The following is a 7,587-nucleotide window of genomic DNA, read 5'->3' on the forward strand; positions in this document are numbered from 1 at the left end:
ACGCAACAGAGCCGAGCCCTTCCATGAAAAATACTAACTTCTCATATTACAGAGTCCTATCTTTATAGGATTCTGTATTTGCATAACGTATAGAGTCCCCTCCCTCTATATGAAAATAGCTTCCCTAGACCGTTCTTCACCATTATCTCTCCATATCAGTTCTAGCTTGTTAACGCCTGATGACGCACACATCTGTTCTGGTTTGGATTACAATGGTGGTAGAACCCCCTAGCTTAACCTCTTGGGGCTAGGTGGGACGCTAGCGTGCCACCCGTGGTGCACTCCATCAACAGCAGGTGCATTTCAAGAGCGGCAAATTTGAATCCAAATAAATGTCAAAATTCAAATTTTTCAAAAATACAACTATGTTACACCATTTGAAAGATAAACATCTCCTTAATCTAACCACGTTTTACGATTTCAAAAAGGTTTTACGGCGAAAGCATAAATTTAGAGTATGTTAGGACAGTACATTTACAAGAGTTGTGTGTAATGTTTTGTCAAGTCAAAGACAGGGTCACCAAAACCATAAAACCAGCTAAAATGATACACTAACCTTTTACAATCTCCATCAGATGACACTCCTAGGACATTATGTTAGACAATGCATGCATTTTTAGTTCTATCAAGTTGATATTTATATCCAAAAACAGCGTTTTACTATGGCATTGATGTTGAGGAAATCGTTTCCCTCCAATAACCGGCAGTCAAGTCAGCGTCACAAATTAAATAATTAAAATTAGAAAACATTGGTAAAATATTATATTGTCATTTAAAGAATTATAGATTTACATCTTTTGAACGCAATCAACTTGCCAGATTTAAAAATAACCTTACTGGGAAATCACACTTTGCAATAATCTGAGCACTGTGCCCAGAAAAATACGCGTTGCGATACAGACTAGACGTCATGTTGGGGAGATCTAAAATCGAAAATACTATGTAAATAATCCATTACCTTTGATTCTCTTCATCAGATGTCACTTCCAGGTATCACAGGTCCATAACGAATGTAGTTTTGTTCAAAAAAGCTCATCATTTATGTCCAAAAATCTCCGTCTCGTTAGCACATGATGTAAGCCAGCCGGACTTCTCGTCATGAACGAGGGGAAAAAATATATTTCCGTTCGTTCAAACATGTCAAACGTTGTATAGCATAAATCATTAGGGCCTTTTTTAACCAGAACATGAATAATATTCAAGGTGGACGAATGCATACTCTTTTATAACGTATTGGAACGAGGGTACCCAACATGAAGTAGCGCGCCAGGTGTCTAATGGGACATCACCGTTCCATGGCTCTTGTTCGGTCAGATCTCCCTCCAGAAGACTCAAAACACTTTGTAAAGGCTGGTGACATCTAGTGGAAGCAATAGGAAGTGCCAAAATATTCCTAAACCCCTGTGTTTTTCAATGGGATAGGTTTAAAGTCAATACAACACATCAGGTATCCACTTCCTGTCAGAAAATGTCTCAGGGTTTTGCCTGCCAAATGAGTTCTGTTATACTCACAGACACCATTCAAACAGTTTTGGAAACTTTAGAGTGTTTTCTATCCATATATAATAAGTATATGCATATTCTAGTTACTGGGTAGGATTAGTAACCAGATTAAATCGGGTACATTTTTTTTATCCAGACGTGCAAATGCTGCCCCCTAGACCCAACAGGTTAAACAACAAAAATACACTTATTGTATATGATTCACATGTTGGTCAATTTGCCACCATTCTTCTCCTGCTTCCTCCTGACAATAGTATGTTAGAAGGCGGAAATGTTATTATGTTCTCAGCTAATGCAATCTCTGTCATCACTTCCTACTCAGAGATGGTATTTGCACTACATGCCCCCACCTCTCTATCCGGCCAATGTACTCATTGTTTACATTAGTGGCTCAGCATATCAGCTGCCCCTAGTAGCCCCCTTGCTCTCTATCCGGTCAATGTACTCATTGTCCTTGCTACTTCCTGCTATTCAATTGTGTTTCTTCAGCATAGCAGCTGCATCTAGCTTCTTTACATTAACTCCCACACTTCTCACCAAGCTGCTTGGCGATGGTCTTGTAGCCCATTCAAGCCTTGTGTAGGTCTACAATCTTGTCCCTGACATCCTTGGAGAGCTCTTTGGTCTTGGCCATGGTGGAGAGTTTGGAATCTGATTGATTGATTGCTTCTGTGGACAGGTGTCTCTTTTACAGGTAACAAGCTGCGGTTAGGAGCATTCCCTTTAAGAGTGTGCTCCTAATCACAGCTCGTTACCTGTATAAAAGACAGCTGGGAGCCAGAAATCTTTCTGATTGAGAGGGGGTCAAATACTTATTTCCCTCATTAAAATGCAAATCAATTTATAACATTTTTGACATGCGTTTTTCTGGATTTTTTTGTTGTTATTCTGTCTCTCACTGTTCAAATAAACATACCATGAAAATTATAGACTGATCATTTCTCTGTCAGTGGGCAAACGTACAAAATCAGCAGGGGATCAAATACTTTTTTCCCTCACTGTATCCTAGAGGTATCTACAGGGGGCAGCATAAAAATGGCACTCTCGGTTGGTTGGTCTCCTTGATCAAAAAACAAAATCTTCCCCAGACAATGTGTGCAGAAATCTTCCTAGGGCCTTCGTTTGATCAAACTTAGCTTTATTCAGAATCTTAACCCTGTGGTTTTTTACGTGACCCTCGGAAATGGTCCGGTCACACTCTAAGCATTGTCTCCTCATTAAGGGGCGGCAGGTAGCCTAGTGGTTAGAGCGTTGGGCCAGTAACTGAAAGGTTTCTAGTTGGAAGGCCTTTGCCACTGTAGTACACTCCATGGTACTGTGACAGATGCTGTGTTAAAATGGCAGCCATTGGCTTTCCTCTTTGTCATAGTCCACAGGGAAGTTCAACAGGAGAAAGATAGTCCATCATTCAGTGCTAGCGAACTGTCTCCTTCACGTGAGAAAAGCAAGGCAGTATGACACCGCTCAGTTGGAAATGACCTGGATGGGAAAAGGCTGTGTCGGTCACTCTCCATTTGACAGGATTTGCTAACTGCCACCTCCTGAATGTTCAACCCTGGGGCTAAGAGAGATTTGAACAGTCACACACACATACCGTAGTATCCCCTGAAATGTGAATACCGCTACATGATAAACCAAAAGAGGAATGGGGGTTGGGGGATTATTGATTTCCGTCTTCCCATTTTCTTCCCTGAACTAACCGAATGTCACATTAGTTGGCAGAGTTGCTCATGGTGCAAGGGTATGTAATGAGAGAGTGTCGCCGGCGAGGAGAGGCAGAGCTGACACACAGGCCTGGGGAATCACAATGCCCCAACCCAGTCCCGAAGGCGGAGGGAGATTAGCCTATTTAGAAATGTCCTTGTTTTTTTAAAGAAAAGCATTTTTTTTGTCCATTAAAATAACATCAAAGTGATCAGAAATACAGTGTAGACATTGTTAATGTTGTAAATGACTATTGTAGCTGGAACCGGCAGATTTTTTATGGAAAATCTACATCGGCGTACAGAGGCCCATTATCAGCAACCATCACTCCTGTGTTCCAATGGCACATTGTGTTAGCTAATACAAGTTGATCATTTTAAAAGGCTAATTGATCATTAGAAAGCCATTTTAGAATTATGTTAGTACAGCTGAAAACTCTTGTGCTGATTAAAGAAGCAATACAACTGGCCTTCTTTAGACTAGTTGAGTACCCGCAAAACACCAGTCTCAACGTCAACAGTGAAGAGGCAACTCCGGGATGCTGGCCTTCCAGGCAGAGTTGCAAAGAAAAAGCCATATCTCTGTCCAGTGTCTGTGTTCTTTTGCCCATCTTAATCTTTTATTTTTATTGGTTAGTCTGAGATATGGCTCTGCCTAGAAGGCCAGCATCCTGGAGTTGCCTCTTCACTGCTGACGTTGAGACTGGTGCTATTTAATGAATCTGCCAGTTGAGGACTTGTGAGGCATCTGTTTCTCAAACTAGTCACTCTAATGTACTTGTCCTCTTGCTCAGTTGTGCACCAGGGCCCCCCACTCCTCTTTCGATTCTGGTTAGAGCCAATTTGCGCTGTCCTGTGAAGGGAGTAGTACACAGCGTTGTCTTCAGTTTCTTGGAAATTTCTTGCATGGAATAGGCTTCATTTCTCAGAACAAGAATAGACTGACGGGTTTCAAAAGAAAGGTCTTTGTTTCTGGCTACTTTGAGCCTGTATTCGAACCCACAAATGCTGATGCTCCAGATACTCAGTCTTCCGTTTCCAGCTACAATAGTAATTTACAACATTAACAATGTCTACACTGTATTTCTGATCAATTTGATATTATTTTTATGGACCAAAAAAAAGTGTTTTTCTTTCAAAAACAAGGACATTTCTAAGTGACCCCAAATGTTTTAACCATAGTGTGTGTGTCTGCTTTTCGCTTCTTCTGTGTATGGGGCTGAAACACTGTGATGAAAAGAGAGATGTGGTGTGTTTACAGTCACACCATACTGCCATAGCCATTAGTACATCTCATCAAGGGTTTATTTACTAGGAACCAAACGGAAACAAGCAGAGTGAAACGAGGAGGGACCTACTTGAATTTGTCCAATAAGAAACTCTTATTTTCATTGCAAACATTTTCCATTGCACAATGTTTTTTTAAGGTGTACCAATGAACACACCATGATAATGACATCGGAATATGAGGAGAGACAGAAATAGAAGGGGCCATTGTGTCCTGATTAACGTGATGAGTACGTACAGTACACAGTTGGACAATTCCAGTCCTGGAAAGCAGCAGTGTTTGCAGGCTTTTGTTCCTGTCCTGCACAAACATCCCAGCAAGCATGACCCCATTAAGCACATGTGCACTGTAAAACTTTTCCCTGTAAATTTGCAGCATTATACTGGCACCACAGTTGCAGATAGGAAAATCATACTGTAAACTATATTATAGCATCACTGCAGTAAAGCAAAATTACAGTATTAAACTGGCAACTGTGGTGTCAATATAATTCTGTACATTTACAGGGAAATACCTACAGTAATATACAATTATTTTACAGTATTAAGCAGCATTGCAGGTTGTCTTTAGAAGACAGTTCCCTGAAATGTAATATTGTAAGAAAAACAAATATGTATTTATTCAAATTTCACTTTAACCACAAAGAACGACATTTGAAAAGAGCAACAGAGACAGGGAGAGAGGGAGAGAGAGAGAGAGAGAGAGAGCGAGAGAGAGAGATACAGTGATAAGAACATTGACAAATACTGGCCAATAATGTACTTCCCCATACACAAACCAAGGCATCAGAATAGGTCATTCTTGAAAATATTGGATTATGTAAGAAAAAAATCTATCAAAAGAGATCAATAAAAAATAGGAAAACAACAGTCGAACAGGGAGAAATGTTTAAAGAAAACGAAAACAAGAACTGCTTGCCTGCGTTTCTTTGAGAGAGAAACGAGAGAGAGAGAGAAACGAGAGAGAGAAACGAGAGAGAGAGAGAGAGAGGGATATATATAGAGGATCAAGCAGGGCTAGACTGGAGCCAGAGAGGCACCCTACCACAAGCCAACACAGGCTCTGGGATGGCGTAAGCAGAGCATTTGCTGACCCAACGAGCATGGCAGGATTTCTGAGAGAATGACAGATGCAAACAAGTCTCAAATAAATCTTGGTGGTGTCACGGATATGTAGGGCAGGCGGAAGGAGCAGAGTCAAATGCAGGATGTGATAGTTCAGTAGGCCGAAGTTTAATGGCACTCAACACGCTAGGTGTATCAACAACACAGAGATCGCAGAAAACCCCAAAAGGGAAACAGCTAATCCATATGAAGAGGCGAAAATACGCACGGGGCGCAGCCCGGCTTGAATCAATACTCCAAATAATAAAACGCTGGAGCAAAATACAAAGTACAACCACACTGCCCGCTGACAATCAAAATAATCCCGCACAACACACAACCCCCACAGGAAAAAACTAAATACCCCCCCACTAATGACAGAAACGAAAACAGGCGCGGACTTACACAGACAAAACACAACGTACACAGAAACATAGATCGGTGGCAGCTAGTAGACCGACGACCGCCGAGCACCGCCCGGCCGAGGAGGGGCACCATTTTCTGTGGATACTGTGACAGGTGGTGTCACCCCAATCTTTGAAACTCTGATCCTCCTTAGCTCTGATACGTCAACTAGGACAAACATGGAAATAGAAAAAGAGAGATTGCTATTACTCTGTGTGTAAAAAGGCACTTGACAACTGACAAATAAAGTTTGTGTTCATCAGGTGTGTGTGTTTGTATTCTTACATGTAGGAGTTTTTCCACTCAAACTCCTTCAGGTCTGCGAGAAAAAGTGTAATGTGGGTTAACTGGCAATGGCTTCCTCTGAACGACCTTTCCGGTCTTGCGGCTCAATCCTCAAACGCTGTGCATTTGGTTCCTTCAGGGTTTATTCGAACCAGGAACCTGCACAACCCAACATACAGCAGAATACATGAAGTCAGTTAAGGCATTGAAAAAAGAACAATAAGAAATATCATTGCAATGTAACTAACAAATGCTAAATGTAAGTGTTGGATCAATGAATGTTCAATGCTTACATCTGTTTCAGCTCCAAGGTTGCAGAGGCCGACTCCTGGTATTCTATGTTAAAAACATAGAAAGTGCTGAGGAGCACAGAGAGGGCAGCAGCAAACTTGGACTCATTGTCCAAAACACAGACCACTCTCCCCTCGATCGACACCATCCATTTTGAGGAACCCAATAGAATATTTCCTGAAATACATAAAGTTAAAGGTGTCAGTGCATACTTACTAGATATCTCTAGATAGGTACCACAATACCATATATTTCTGTTCCACCTTAAATTAAATAAATGTATTACCAAGTACGATCAGCCTCGGCGTGACTGGCAAAGGAATTGCACCTCAACATCAACCCGAGTTGCAGTGACCTAAAATCACAAAACATTCATAAAAAAATAGGTATTAGTTGTTTTTTTCCCTCATCAGTCTGAACGCAATACCCCATAATGACAAAGCAAAAACAGGTTGTGGAAATGTTTGCAAATGTATAAATAGCAAAAAACGGAAATATAATTTACATAAGTATTTAGAACCTTTACTTTGTTGAAGCACCTTTGGCAGCGATTACAGCCTTGAGTCTTATTGGGTATGACGCTACAAGCTCTTCTCTACAGATTCTCTCAAGCTCTGTCAGGTTGGATGGGGAGTGTTGCTGCACAGCTATTTTCAGGTCTCTCCAGAGATGTTCGATCAGGTTCAAGTCTGGCCTCTGGCTGTGCCACTCAAGGACACTCAGAGACTTGTCCTGAAGCCAGTCCTGTGTTGTCTTGTCTGTGTGCTTAGGGTAATTGTCCTGTTGGAAGGTGAACTTTCGCCCAGTCTGAGGTCCTGAGCGCTCTGGAGACGGATTTCATCAAGGATCTCTCTATACTTTGCTCCGTTCATCTTTCCCTTGATCCTGACTAGTCTCCCAGTCCCTGCCGCTGAAAAACATCCCCACAGCATGATGCTGCCTCCACCATGCTTCACCATAGGGATGGTGCCAGGTTTCCTCCAAAAGTGACGCTTGGCATTCAGGCCAA

This window comes from Salmo salar, chromosome ssa09 (assembly GCF_905237065.1).
Source record: "Salmo salar chromosome ssa09, Ssal_v3.1, whole genome shotgun sequence".
Classification (NCBI taxonomy): Eukaryota; Metazoa; Chordata; class Actinopteri; order Salmoniformes; family Salmonidae; genus Salmo; species Salmo salar.